Source organism: Orcinus orca, chromosome 18 (genome assembly GCF_937001465.1).
Source record: "Orcinus orca chromosome 18, mOrcOrc1.1, whole genome shotgun sequence".
Taxonomy (NCBI): domain Eukaryota; kingdom Metazoa; phylum Chordata; class Mammalia; order Artiodactyla; family Delphinidae; genus Orcinus; species Orcinus orca.
In genome coordinates this window covers 59,853,159-59,868,567 of record NC_064576.1, presented here as the reverse complement: position 1 = coordinate 59,868,567, position 15,409 = coordinate 59,853,159, and the positions used below count along the sequence as shown (strand labels likewise).

Here is a 15,409-nt window from a genome sequence, read left to right as displayed (position 1 = left end):
ATGATCCAAAATCTTGGAAATAGAATAGACAAAATGCAAGAAACATTTAACAAGGACCTAGAAGAACTAAAGATGAAACAAACAACGATGAACAACACAATAAATGAAATGAAAAATACTCTAGATGGGATCAATAGCAGAATAACTGAGGCAGAAGAACGGATAAGTGACCTGGAAGATAAAATAGTGGAAATAACTACTGCAGAGCAGAATAAAGAAAAAAGAATGAAAAGAACTCAGAAGTCTCAGAGACCTCTGGGACAACATCAAACACACCAACATTCGAATTATAGGGGTTCCAGAAGAAGAAGAGAAAAAGAAAGGGACTGAGAAAATATTTGAAGAGATTATAGTTGAAAACTTCCCTAATATGGGAAAGGAAATAGTTAATCAAGTCCAGGAAGCACAGAGAGTCCCATACAGGATAAATCCAAGGAGAAATATGCCAAGACACATATTAATCAAACTGTCAAAAATTAAATACAAGAAAACATATTAAAAGCAGCAAGGGAAAAACAAATAACACACAAGGGAATCCCCATAAGGTTAACAGCTGATCTTTCAGCAGAAACTCTGCAAGCCAGAAGGGACGGGCAGGACATATTTAAAGTGATGAAGGAGAAAAACCTGCAACCAAGATTACTCTACCCAGCAAGGATCTCATTCAGATTTGATGGAGAAATTAAAACCTTTACAGACAAGCAAAAGCTGAGAGAGTTCAGCACCACCAAACCAGCTTTACAACAAATGCTAAAGGAACTTCTCTAGGCAAGAAACACAAGAGAAGGAAAAGACCTACAATAACGAACCCAAAACAATTAAGAAAATGGGAATAGGAACATACATATCGATAATTACCTTAAATGTAAATGGACTAAATGCTCCCACCAAAAGACACAGATTGGCTGAATGGATACAAAAACAAGACCCATATATATGCTGTCTACAAGAGACCCACTTCAGACCTAGAGACACATACAGACTGAAAGTGAGGGGATGGAAAAAGATATTTCATGCAAATGGAAACCAAAAGAAAGCTGGAGTAGCAATTCTCATATCAGACAAAATAGACTTTAAAATCAAGACTATTAGAAGAGACAAAGAAGGACACTACATAATGATCAAGGGATCGATCCAAGAAGAAGATATAACAATTGTAAATATTTATGCACCCAACATAGGAGCACCTCAATACATAAGGCAAATACTAACAGCCATAAAAGGGGAAATCAACAGTAATACATTCATAGTAAGGGATTTTAACACCCCACTTTCACCAATGGACAGATCATCCAAAATGAAAATAAATAAGGAGACACAAGCTTTAAATGATACATTAAACAAGATGGGCTTAATTGATATTTATAGGAAATTCCATCCAAAAACAACAGAATACACATTTTTCTCAAGTGCTCATGGAACATTCTCCAGGATAGATCATACCTTGGGTCACAAATCAAGCCTTGGTAAATTTAAGAAAATTGAAATTATATCAAGTATCTTTTCCGACCACAACGCTATGAGACTAGATATCAATTACAGGAAGAGATCTGTAAAAAATACAAACACACGGAGGCTAAACAATACACTACTTAATAACAAAGTGATCACTGGAAGAAAGGCCCTTTTTCAATTTTACTCTAGAGGCCTAGACTATTCTTAAAGTCTAAAAGATTTTAACATCTTTTTGGCTTTAAGCATATGCAATTTCTTTCGAGAATTAAATGTGCCAAAGAAATTTAAATTTCTTAAATGTAGGCTAAGGGGAGACTACTTATTATTTTTACCACTAGGTGAAAATTGTGCCAGTTTTATTTTCTTGGTGACTGGAAAATGTCTCTCTAATAAAATCCATGTTTTTCTCAAAGTTTTTTTTTTTTCCTGCAACAGGTTGATTCTGTCCTACTGGGCTAGAGAGTATTGTTAATTATAACAATAAGATACACAAAGAAAAAAAATCTCAAAAATTTTCAGATCAGGAAATGCTTAAATGTTTCCAACAAATGTTTATCAGGAAATGTTATTCCAGAATCAAAACATTTCCTGTCTGATGATTATGCCATGGAGAAAAATCATGTGATGCCAGTTATGCGGTCTTATAAAAAGGAATTTTTATGATGGGACATATTTGTTTGGAAAAAAAATCCATTATAAGTAACATGAGATAGATGAGAATTGCCCAGAATCATACTTTTTTAAAAAGTTGATTATTCACATTAAAATCTAAACCTTAAACCTTACAGAAAAATATAAGGAATAAAGTAGAAATTCACCAACATCTCACTACTCAGAGATGACCACTCTTAATATTTAAATGAACATAATTCCAGGCAGGTCTTGGTGCATATATACACAATTGTGTTCAATTTTATGTAAATAGTTTTAATGTTACGTATCATATCAGCAACATATCATAGATATCTTTCCCTGTCAATAAGTCTAGAACTGCAGTTCATAATTGTGCATATGTATCATGTGTATCCATTGGGACATTCCAAGCTTCAGCAGCAGCTCTCCAAATATCAAGTCCTCATGAGACAATATGAAAAAAGCCTGAAGAGAAGAAGGGAGCAGCTGAGTGGGTGGAGAGGTCTTTCTTCAGCGTGACCTTCCTCATAAGTGTCTTCATCGGGGACTAGTCACCTGCCGACCCCAGACACTGCCAATGAGAATGGATTGATATGACGCGCTCACACAAACCAGGATTTCTTCTCTGTGACTGACCGCATCACTACCTAAACAAAAACAGGGTTCTGTGAGCAAGAAAAAAGGGAAGGAACACATGAAGCAAGTTTAAACCCATGAATTCACAATGATACCAACAGACAAACTCATTTGGTCACCGTTGGAGACTGTTAGTGAAACAACTCATTATTTTGTAAACTAGCGAGTTAAGAGAAAGAATTAAATGCTTATCTTGCTCTCACTGGGAAACCAAATCATCAAGGAAAGTAATTTCCGTTTATAAAAGTATTCCAGCTAATAAATGGAGGAGAAATGATGGAGTTAGGAGATCACCATTTATAACACTAGATGTTAATCTAATTCAGTTGACTGTGCCCAGTATAGTATGGATATAGGCATTGAGCATCAACAATTACTAACTTCACAGAAAGAAACAATCCAACATCACATGCCTCCTGACGGAAGGACATGCCACCATCTAAGAAGTCATCTTGCCAAGAAAAAAAGAAGAACCCAAATCTAACCAAGACTCTAGATTACCAATTTATGAAAAGCATGAAGAGTGCATTCAGCAAAAACCAGATTTTGGAAAATCCAGAGGACAAATAACCTGGTTTCTTTAACAAATAAATTTCAAGGAAACAAAAGGAACTGAAGAGGGAACCTATGGATTAAAAGAGACTTAAAAGACATATCAACCAATTGCAATGAGTAGACTTTATTTGAATCCTGAGTCACTGAAACTGTTAAAAAATATATATGGTACTTGTGAAGGTAATTAAAAATTTGAACTCTGAAAAGATGTCCCATGATCAAGGAATTCATGTTAGTTTTTGAAAGTATGATAATATTTTGGTTATGCTTTTTATGAAAGAGTTCTTATCTTTTAGAAACATCCATTGAAATATTTACAGATGAAATGATAAGATGCTTCAAAATAATGTGGTGGTGGAAAGAAGTATTGATAAAACAATTTTGGCTGTGCATTGCTAATTGCTGAAGCTGAATGATGAGTACTTGGGGGCTTATTAATCTTTCTGCCTATTTTTGCATATGTTTGAAATTTTTCCTAATAAAAAGTAAAAGAAAGAAAGAAGAAAAGAAAGGAAGGAAGGAAGGGAGAGAGAGCGGCTTTTAGGTAGGCAACCAACAGTATTTGCAATACTTGAATTAATCTAATTAGTTTGTCATAGAACATATAGGCTGTTTTCCATTTTTTCCTAATTATAAAAATGCTGTGACATACATCCTTCTGCATACATCTTTTCATATTAATAGATTCCTAAAGGTGGGATTATTGAGTCAAAGGACTAATTTAACACATAAAGTCAAACTGCCTTCAAAAGGGCTCTACCAAACCACACTTTCAAATGGATTTTTAAATTATTTAAATAATATAATTGAGATTCTTATTAGGATAGCATTAGACTTACAAATTTATCTTAGGAAAATTGACATCCTTACATTATTGAATCTTCCCGTCTAAAAACAAATAGCCAAAGCAATCTTGAGAAAGAAAAACGGAGCTGGAGGAATCAGGCTCTCACACTTCAGACTATACTACAAAGCTACAGTAATCAAGGCAGTATGGTACTGGCACAAAAACAGAAATATAGATCAATGGAACAGGATAGAAAGCCCAGAGATAAACCCATGCACATATGGTCACCTTATCTTTGATAAAGGAGGAAGGAATATACAATGGAGAAAAGACAGCCTCTTCAATAAGTGGTGCTGGGAAAACTGAACAGCCACATGTAAAAGAATGAAATTAGAACACTTCCTAACACTATACACAAAAATAAACTCAAAATGGATTAAAGACCTAAATGTAAGGCCAGTCACTATAAAACTCTTAGAGGAAAACATAGGCAGAACACTCTATGACATAAATCATAGCAAGATCCTTTTTGACCCACTTCTTAGAGAAATGGAAATAAAACCAAAAATAAACAAATGGGACCTAATGAAACTTCATAGCTTTTGCACAGCAAAGAAACCATAAACAAGATGAAAAGACAACCCTCAGAATGGGAGAAAATATTTGCAAATGAAGCAACTGACAAAGGATTAATCTGTAAAATATACAAATAGCTCATGCAGCTTAATATCAAAAAAACAAACAACCCAATCCCAAAATGGGCAGAAGACCTAAACAGACATTTCTCTAAAGAAGATATACAGATTGCCAACAAACACATGAAAGGATGCTCAACATCACTAATCATTAGAAAAATGCAAATCAAAACTACAGTGAGGTATCACCTCACACCAGTTAGAATGGGCATCATCAGAAAATCTATAAACAACAAATGCTGGAGAGGGTGTGGAGAAAAGGGAACCCTCCTGCACTGTTGGTGGGAATGTAAATTGATACAGCCACTATGGAGAACAGTATGGAAGTTCCTCAAAAAACTAAAAATAGAAGTACCATATGACCCAGCAATCCCACTACTGGGCATATACCCTGAGAAAACCATAATTCAAAAAGAGTCATGTACCACAATGTTCACTGCAGCACTAGTTACAATAGCCAGACATGGAAGCAACCTAAGTGTCCATTCACAGATGAATGGATAGAGAAGATGTGGCACATATATACAATGGAATATTACTCAGCCATAAAAAGAAATGAAATTGAGTTATGTGTCGAGAGGTGGAAGGACCTAGAGTCTGTCATACAGAGTGAAGTAAGTCAGAAAGAGAAAAACAAATACCGAATGCTAACACATATACATGGAATCTAAAAAAAAAAAAAAAAAAAGGTTCTAATGAACCTAGGGGCAGGCGACAGGAATAAAGACACAGATATAGAGAATGGACTTGAGGACACAGGGAGGGGGAAGGGTAAGCTGGGACGAAGTGAGAGAGTAGCATTGACATATATACACTACCAAATGTAAAATAGATAGCTAGTGGGAAGCAGCTGCATAGCACAGGAGATCAGCTCGGTGCTTTATGTCCACCTAGAGGGGTGGGATAGGGAGGGTGGGAGGGAGGTGCAAGAGGGAGGGGATATGGGGATATATGTATATATATAGCTGATTCACTTTGTTATACAGCAGAAACTAACACAACATTGTAAAGTAACTGTACTCCAAAAAAGATGTTAAAAAAAATAAATTAAAAATTTAAAAACAAAAAAACAGTATTCCTCTCAATTTTGCCTTCCTCTGTCTCAGTAGTTTTATAGTTTTCTAACTGATTTTTGTATATTGAGTTTGTAACTGGCCACATCACTAAACTCTATAATTTCTAAAAGTTTTTCAGTTTATATTCCTGGGTTTTCAAGGTATATTTTGGCCATGCCAAAGGTAAGAGCAATTAAGGTGGTGGTTGACAAAGAGATCCAGAAAAACTCAAATTCAGCTCTTGACCTGCTTTTCTTTAAAGTCCCCAAGAAAAGTACATGCACGTGCACACAAAAACAAAGCAAGGCAAGTGATCACTGTTATTATCTGAAAACTTGCCCTGGGCGCTAGTGTTGAACTCAGGGAGATCAGGCTACACCATTACCCTGTATATGCCTACATGACAGAACCAAAGCAGGCCCTGAAACCTGTCCTGGATCTTGGCTCTTGCCCCTGCAATGCGGGCTAAGGACAAGCCAGAGCACTTGGCCAGGAGAAGCATGTACTAGAGTAAAAAAGCATTTGCTACAATACTTGGGGCAATTGGATTCTCACTGAGCTTGCCTTTCAGGCACAAGGAATGTAAAGTCACAAATGGAGTTAGTATGTTGGCTGTCTCACAAGAGGAAGCTCTGACTTTTTTTTCTCAAGCCTTAAAAAAATGGAGCCACAAGAGCCACTCTCAGTGCCTCCCACTAGACAGGATGGCACAATAACAGCTCCTTTCTCTGGGGGCAGGCAACTGTAAAGTGCCTTTGAACTAGATCAATCCAAAAACTGGAATGGAACAATGAGTTAGGGAAAAGAGGCTGTGAGCACCCCTTAGCCAAAAAATCTAGTTGCATCATCTATAAATAATGGTAAATTTTCTGTATCCTTTTCAGTCTTCAATATTCCTTACTTTACTTTCTTATCTAATTGCATTAGCTGGTACTTCCAGAATAGCATTATAGCATTAATTAGAGATAAGTAGCACCACTGTTTTATTACTATATTTAATGGACATGCTGTTAGGATTTCACCATTAAACATGAAGCTAGTTTTCAGTGTGTGTATGTAGCCATTTAGCAAAATTTCTTTTATCAAAAATGAATATTGACAATTGAATTTTATCAAAGATGTTCTCAGCATCAATCAAAACATTCCTATTGCTTTGACCTATTTTTTTAAATGTACTACACCTTCATTGTGCTTCGCAGATATTGTGTTTTTTTACAAACTTAAGGTTTGTGGCAACACTCTGTTGAGCAAGTCTATTGGCACCATTTTTTCCAACAGCGTTTTCTCACTTCGTGTCTCTGTGTCACATTTTGGTAATTCTCACAGTATTTCAAACCCTCCATCAACAAAAAGATTACGGCTCACTGAAGGCTCAGATGATGTTTGTCATTTTTTTTTTATCATTTTTTATTTCAGGTATGTACATTTTTTAGACATAATGCTATTGCACGCTTAATAGACTACAGTACAGTGCAAACACAACTCTTACATGCACTGGGAAACCAAAAAACTCATGCAACCCACTTAGGCATACCTTGGAGGTTGGGTTCCAGATCACCACAATAAAGCAAATATTGCAATAAGGTGAGTCACATGCATTCCTTGGTTTCCCAGTGCATAAAAAAGCCATGTCTATACTATACTGCAGTCTTTTGACCTATTATTATGGAAAACCATGTGAATATTTTCTCAAAATCTTCTCAAATCCATCTTCTCCTCTGTCTTTAAGCCCACCCCACTGTCACACTGAGTTCAAGGACTCCTTGTGTCCTGCCTGGGCTGATGCAATAGAGCCTTAACATGGTCCCCCTGGCCCCAGGCTCACCATCCTCCCCACTGCACACTCCTGGCACCTTGATCTCGGACTTCCAGCCTCTAGAACTGTGAAAAACAAGTTTCCATTACTTATAAACCATCCATTCTATGGTACTTTGTTAAAGCAACCAGAACTGACTAAGAGAGTAGATAAACTTGACAGATGTGGTGATGGGAATTTTAATCTCTAAAATAGTGACCTATAATGTCTCAGAGTAAAACTTTCTAGTTCAAAGAATTTAGCAATACTAAGTCAATAGATCAAAGTAATCAAAGATTTTGGAAAGGAACTTACATGTGATCTTTCCCTCCTGCTTTTAATTTTGAACTCCCTGGGGAAAATTATTGGTCCCAAATAAAATGGAAATATTTAATGAAACACACTCTTTTGTACACAGATTTTCTAAAAAGAAACAGTTTTTAAAAAAAATTTTTAGTTGATTTACAATGTGTTCATTTCAGGTGTACTAAGTGAATCAGTTATACATATACATATACATATATAACCATTCTTTTTAAAAAGAAACAGTTTTAACTTCTGAGAAAATACTCACACAGTTTTTAAAAAATGATAATAATACAGAAAATGTTTTTATTGTTAGATAATTGTCAGGATTCAGCTGGAGTACAGTGTAAGGAATGTATGACCTTCAACTGTCCATAATGTGGAAAAAGGGAAACATGCAAGGCAGGAAGATCTGGCCTTGAGAGCTGATAGGAGTGACTTAATTTCTTGGAATCTGAGTTGCTTTGCCTGTAAACTGAGGATAACCTCTTGCCTTACAGGACTGTTGTAAGCTCTAAATGAGGTAATATAGGTAAAGCTGCTGGCATAAAATAGGTGCTTAAAAAATTGTAGCTCTCATTGTTAAACCTATCAGTTTGAGCTTTTTCTGAGAACAAACATATTAACTGATAAATTTCCTCCACTTACAAAATATAACTAGGGGGAAAAATGGGGCAGGCACATGGGACCTCTCTGTACTATCTTTGCAACTTCATGCGAATCTATAATTATTTTAAAGTAAAAAGTTAGAAAGAATTTCTTCTACTTAGAGTCCTATGAGAAGTACCTGTACCTTCGCATCTTGTTCAATGGCGTTGCTGTTATCGTTCATGTGGTAGATAACGAAATCCTGCTATTTGTCCTACGAGTGGCAGGATGGATTGGAAGAAGCACTGCAACTACGATTCCAAGGACTTGAGACAACTTACTTCACAATCATGGCATCTATAAAATGAAGATTTATATTTAATCTCTCTCAGCTCTATGATTTTCTAAATCTGATGGTACAAAGCTACAGTTACTGCAAAGAAACATTATATAAATTACCAAGATTTGCTGAATAAATGTCTAATGTTAAAAGTGACTAAACAATAAACATTTACTTATTGCATAGTAAAAGTTAACATAATATAAAGGTAAAACGAAATATTATATATATTTCAAGATTGTAATATTTAAAATGTTATATAAATCCAAATTATTGTATTTAAGATATTACTTAAATTCAAAACGTGGTGAAATCAGATGCCTGCCTGCAGAGCTGATGGTACTCTAAGAAAGTTGGTTTCTACACATTTTTTTTTTCTACACATTTTTGATCATGTACTCTGATCACAAAAAATATGCAGTATTGTCAGTCTCCATATTAAATACTAGTAAAGTTTGATTTCTTAATTTAGATAAAAATAGAGATATTCTAACAATTTCTTCCCACATTCCAGCTGCTCTAGGGGTCAGATTTGTTGCAGGAAGTTTCCTATTCTATAGTCCAGGACTACACCTGTTGAATCCTCTGTTCTGATCATTCTTGCTGTAATCACATCTTAACATTAAGTTCCCCATTAGCAATTGGTTTCAGTGGTAGATATCAGAGAAAGTCTATGCTATAAACTGTCTTTTCGTTTTTCATCATTTAGGAGTAATCTCAGGACTAAAAACTTCAGGACTTTTAAGAAGTATCTATCTTATTTTAAGAATACCCTAATTTTAAAAAATAAATACTAATTTGTAAAGCACATTATTTCTGCAGGGAAAGGATTATACAGGTTGATTTGTAAATTATGTGTGACATTTTGTATGAAAGTGGTTTTCTATAATTTTGCTCTCTAAATGGTGACTCAAATCCCTTAAAATGCCTTAAATATAATGTAGTCTGGATACAGGGACAAAGTGGAAGGAAATATTGAATGTTTGAATTAGAAAGAATTCCTAAACTTGTTTAATGATGAATTTTAGCTTTGATGGTGATCAGAGGAAAAGTCTTTTCCTGAACAGAAAAATAAGTGATTTTTTAACGTGGACTCAGCGTTATGCTGCTTTGCCACAAGGAAAGGAGGAAGAAGAAAACTGGTTGATCAGGGTATAAGAAAAGGTGACTTAAAGCCTATCTGGATTAGTATCAACCACACTTAAGAGGTGCGTCTATCCAGGCTGTCAGGCCCAGAACTGGCACAAATCATCCAAAATGAAAGTAGACTATGGATTCATGCTCCTATTTAGGTCTTTTAATGCAGTAGGAAAACATATTTGAGGAACTAAAGGCACATAATCAATGTCAATTTGATTCCACAAACAATTCTTAAGCATTTTGTGATACAGGTATTAATAAGGCATGATCTGTGCCCTCAAGAGTTTCACAATCTAGTGAGACAGACATATCACAAATAATTGTTGTATAAGGAAGGTATGTTTAAGTGATAACCCCACCTCATCTGACTACTCTCCTTAGTCTGGCCACCCTCCCCCTTAGATAAATACTGTTGAAGGAGTTCCTTCTGATTATCCTTTTCAAATGAAAACTCTAAGCTGGCCTTTCACTTATGGCTATATCACAGTTTACATTAAAAGGCCAAAGGATAACATTGTTTCGGGGGAAAAGTTCTTCGTATGCAATGCCGTGCATGTTAGATTTCTGCCCGGCTTATATCCTATAAAATCGAATAAATGCAAGCCTCCTTCTGGGGCTCAAAGGACTATGCGCTGATAGACATAATTATCTGCCAACTATAGCAGCTGCCATAAAAGCAGCTAGACATTCTGGAATGATGCTTTTCCAATGAAATGACAAAAGCCAGACCAAACAAAAGACTGACATGGTCATTCTGGGTTGAAATCTGTTATTCCATCCAGCTGTTGTACTTTTGGCAAATCATTTGAACGTTGAACCTGTGTCATTAAAAAGCCAGTGTGAAAGCAGTCAGCTTTACTCCATAGGAACAGCTAATAACACCAGCTGTGGAGCATTTTACCAAAACCCACTGGGGCCGAAGTAAGTGTAGTAAAGTGGGAGAAATTATTGCACATTATCAGGCTGTGATGCATTTTACTAAAATCTACTAAGGCCAAGGGAAGTGCAGTGTAATACAAGAAGTCACTGCAAATTAATAAAGAGAGAGTGTGGTTGTTCCAGAAGACCTTGGTCCCCAGGTAGGCAGGTCATCCCTTCAGCACCCATCACTCATTATTTCGGCCTCTGTATTAGAAAGGTACAGCAGTGAGGGGAAAGCAGGGAAACAGTGGGGAGAAGTGATCTGAGCTCCTTGATGGAGGGACCACCAGTAGAAAAGCTGGCACAGACTGGGGGAGAGGGACTGTGTAACAGCTTGCCGCATCATCCGCGCGCCTCATCCTTCCGGGTCAGGCACCTCCAAATTCCCAAGACTCTGGGGACCAGAACCCTGGAGAAGGTGGGGGTTTCCCACGGCGGAATCCCCGGGGAAACGGCGGAGATGGACCCAGCGGGAGAGCTAGTGTCCAGTCCTAGGGGTCTGATCGGAGCCGAGAGAGTCGGCGAGAAAGGGGCGGGGGCGGCAGGGGGCGGCAGGGGGCAGCGGAGAGGAGGGGCGAGGCGCCGTCGCCCGGCCCCCTCCCCTCCCCTCCCTTCGGGCGTGCACCCCTCCTCTTTCCCTCCCCGGTCGGTCACCCGAGCGCGTCCCGCCGAGGCCGGGCTGCTTCAAGGGGAGGCGCCAACTCATCGCGGCGGCGGGCAGTAACGGCGACCTGGGAGGCGGAGCGGATGTGGCTCGGGCCTGCGTTGTGGTAAGGACATAGGGGATGGCGTAGGAAGTCGCGGGGCGGGGGGAAGCCAGGCTAGAAGCCGGCCGCTCTCAGACCTCCCCAGCGGCGAGCCACCTCTCCCCACACCGCCCCCGCCGCCCGAGCTCCGGGCGAGGTTTCGGTGAGGAGTAGCCCCTGGGGCGACAGCCCCGCCCGAGCCGCGAGCCCAGGCGTCTCCGCGCCTGCGCAGGTCGTCTGGCGAGGGCTGGGAGTGGGGCTCTGGAGCGACACCCTCGCCCAGGCCTAGGGCCGAGGTGTCGCCGCGCGTGCGCAAAGTCGCTGGCTGGGGCTGGGCGCGCGGCTCCCGGATTGTACTTTGACCCAGGCCGCGGGCCGAGGCGGCGCTGCGCATGCGTGAGTTGCCTGGCGGAAGTGGCGCGCCGCCGCGAAGGTTGTTTCTGGCTTCGCACCAGGGCTGTTGCCTTCTTGGAGGCCTCTCCTCCTTCGGCCAGCGCAGGGGAGGCACCTGCCTCGGAGTTCCTTTCGCACGCTCCGACCTCGTTAGGCTGCTGTTTTCATTTATGTCGCCTAGACCCTCGGCTCCCGTTCTGTGTATCTATATTCACCCAGCTTCCGGCCCCGGCTAGCTAAACTCATTATTACGCGTTCGACATTTGGTCTTGATGTCGAGGAATAGCGCAGAAAGTTTGACTAAGCTCGGCGAAGCTGTTTTCGAACTGCTGTGGAGGGATGGGGAGAAATCACCATAAATCTTTATTTTAAGCCGGAAGATACTACCCTGCTTAGCCCCGGAAATAGGGATTTTCAGACGCTGAAAACTTTCCAAGTGCTCTGCCCTGGCCGAGAAAGAACTTCCTGCCTGAGTTGGAAGGCTAGTTCAGAGTGAACTTTTTGCTTTTGTTCTTTGGGAAATTACATAATAAGTCGGAACAGTTAGCCCAGGACTGTAACAAAATGCATGTCGTAGAGCTGCCTGATGCCGCGCTTGGCGACTTAATTGAAACGACGCGCTTTCCCCCAGACTGGGAATTGACAGTCCCTGTTTAATGTTTATTGAGCCTCCTGGCTTTGCACCCTTCTAGTACTACGTTCCTGCTTGGCTTTACACCTTCCTGGGCAGTGGTACTTAAGTCAGTTTCGTGACTCCTGGGGATGTTCTTGGAATGATTTTTAACGTCATTACTGTGTGCTTTGTAATCTTATATGATGTGATGATACGGACATTTGGAGGCTAGAATAGAAGAAGCCCTTAACTATCAGAGAATCTGAGTACTCAAAGGTGAAATGTAATCTCTCTTAACCAGGGCACTAGGCAATATACACGTTATTAAGTAGTAGGTAAAGGCAGGTGGAAGGCTATATTCTTGCACACCCCACTCCTTCCACGCAGGCCTTAACTGCTGTTACTGGGTTTACCAAGCCGGCCTCCACCCTTAGGCCTGTGCATTTGCTATTTTCTCGATGCTCAAAGCTCACTTTCCCCCTCCACCCAAATCTCCATGGCACCCAACTTCATTCAGATCTCAGATTAATTGCCATCACTTCAGAGATGACTGCCTCATCTAAAAGAGCCACTTCTCTCACTCTCCATCTCCTTATCCTGCTCTATTTGGCTTTGTAGCATTTATCACTATCTGATACTCTGGATTTGTATGTGTATGTGCTGTCTCCCCCATAATGGCAGCTCAGTAGATATTTGTTAACTGTATAAATGAAATTGGTATTTGGCTCCAGAAGTACTTTACACTGAAGTCGCAGTGTGCATTCATTCATTCAAAAAACATTTACTGAGTGACCACTTTGTATCAGGTTGTCTAGCTGTTTAGAGTATGTCAGTGAACAAAAGAGACAAAGATCTCTTCCCTCTGGAGCTTACATTCTAGCAAAGAATGATTAACAGTAAACATATTAATTATTTATTGGGTTAGAAAATTATAAGTGCCATAAAAAATGAAAAAAGGAGAGCAGAGAAAGGGGACTGAGTACAGGTGTGCGTTGCAATTTTAAACAGCATGGTTATGGTGGGTCTGAAGGATAAACTGAAGGTGATGTTCATGATGGAGAACTGGTTTTTAGAATTCAGTATCTTTCTGGGAGAACTTTGTTTGTTTGTTTTACCATTCTCTGCTATGTGTTTCATGGGGCCCCACAGCATGTCCATTGTGACAAATGTAACTGTCCTTTGTAGTATATAGGTGAAAAAATATTTTTTCCAAAAAGTTTACATTATTCAGGATTTTACTTTAATGCAGCAAATTAAATGAAGAGACTGGGCTCTTGAATGGAAAAGACTGGCCAAACGAATACTACAGATGGGTTGAAAAAAAACATGTATATTTTCTTCACGTTTTACTGCACTTTGCAGTTGCTTCTTAATGTCCCGCTGACTGTGGATGACTAGGTGAAGTTGTTTTCTAAGAGTTGTTGTTGATTTTCTTTATTTGGAACTGTGTTGAAGATTCACCTGGTATGATGTCATGCTTTAAGTTACTAAATTATTGCTCTTTGAGATTTCTGAAGGAACCAGACAAGCCTAGCCAAATTGCACTCCGTAATTAAAGGATGCTTAGTGAAAGAGGCTGATAGGAACAATTTTAGAAAGTGAAGTGTTTTTCCCTTTGGGTCCTTTACTTAAGTGGATCACAAACACTGTGTTTAAATATCAAAAGCTATTAATCTAAAACTATAAATGTAGAGTACCCATGGGATTTGCTTATGACTTTAGCAGTTTGTCATATTTAATTTTGGTTTTATCACGTGGTTAAAGTGAAATTAAAATGCCCCTAAGATGCTGTTACTTTTGAGGTTTACTGGAGTTGACTTACTATAAATCAAAATTGACCAGGAAAGAGATATGAGAATATCTTTGGAAGAGAATGGAATGATGGAATGGAATGATCAGGGTTGCAGGGTGGCATCAGGGACTCCTGTTCATGAAAATGGAGGGCTAAATGAGGATACTTACTTAAAAGGAGCAAATAGCTTCCCTCCCTGAAAGGGATATTCATAATGTCCTTCAATGGAAGGCTGATATGATCCTTCTCGCTTTCATTATCCAGAAGGAACATGTGTCTAATTCACACAGTGACCTCATCTTAACGTGAAAGTCTCCAGGGAATTTAAGGTGTAGTAGTTTCTTTCAGCATGCCTGTGACACTGGGGTGTGTCTTCTATGTGTCTTCAGCCTTGCTAATCTAACCTGAGCTCATATCTATTGGGTTGGCCAAAAAGTTCGTTTGGGTGTTCCTGTAACATCCTATGGAAAAAACCCGAACGAACTTTTTGGCCAACCCAATAGTACCTCTGTCTCCCCATGCAAGACATTGACAAATACCAGAATGTGAGTAAATCACGAATTGTGACCCCATTATAATATGTTCTGTATTACGCTGAATGTATCTGACTGAACAGTTTGAATCATAAATGGAAATGAGCCAAGGCCAAGAAGGGCTACCATGTTGAATGAATATTTACATTGTGGGGCAGAGATGGTTAACAGTTAGTATTCTATTTAATAGGCATGTTAAGGGCTTTAAAAAAATTTGTATTAGATATATAAGAATCTAAAATTCAAATGGATTTACAAATGTCTCAAGTGTCAGTTCATTTTGGCTAGTATAACAATCTAAAAATATTTGTATAGTTTATGTTGATTATTTTTTGTATTTGAAAGTGACACTTTTTGCTGTGCTTGGCTGAAAAGACCAACTTTAATGAGCTCAGTAATACTTTCAAACTAAATGCAACTTTGGTT

At 38.9% G+C, this 15,409-nt stretch overlaps 1 protein-coding gene and 2 long non-coding RNA genes across 8 annotated transcripts in view; 2 read left to right on the top strand and 1 right to left on the bottom strand.

Annotated features, from left to right (window-relative positions):
- Window positions 1–15,409, top strand: part of LOC125961927 (uncharacterized) — a 183,994-nt gene that overhangs the window by 82,871 nt on the left and 85,714 nt on the right. The window lies entirely within an intron of this gene.
- Window positions 1,347–12,197, bottom strand: LOC125961923 (uncharacterized). The gene is made up of 3 exons (XR_007473056.1): window positions 12,105–12,197; window positions 8,711–8,862; window positions 1,347–2,735 (listed from the first exon to the last, which is right to left on the bottom strand). It is a non-coding gene; the product is annotated as an uncharacterized LOC125961923 (long non-coding RNA).
- RCBTB2 (RCC1 and BTB domain containing protein 2) overlaps window positions 11,544–15,409 on the top strand; it is a 37,340-nt gene continuing 33,474 nt past the window's right edge. For 2 of the 6 annotated variants that reach the window (XM_049701061.1, XM_033436830.2), the window contains exon 1: window positions 14,877–14,995. The gene's annotated coding sequence lies outside the window, so the exon portion shown is untranslated. Of the gene's footprint in view, window positions 11,677–11,724; window positions 11,816–14,876; window positions 14,996–15,409 lie in introns of those variants that run through there. The other 4 variants (XM_033436833.2, XM_033436829.2, XM_049701062.1 and 1 more) reach the window with 4 other exon arrangements.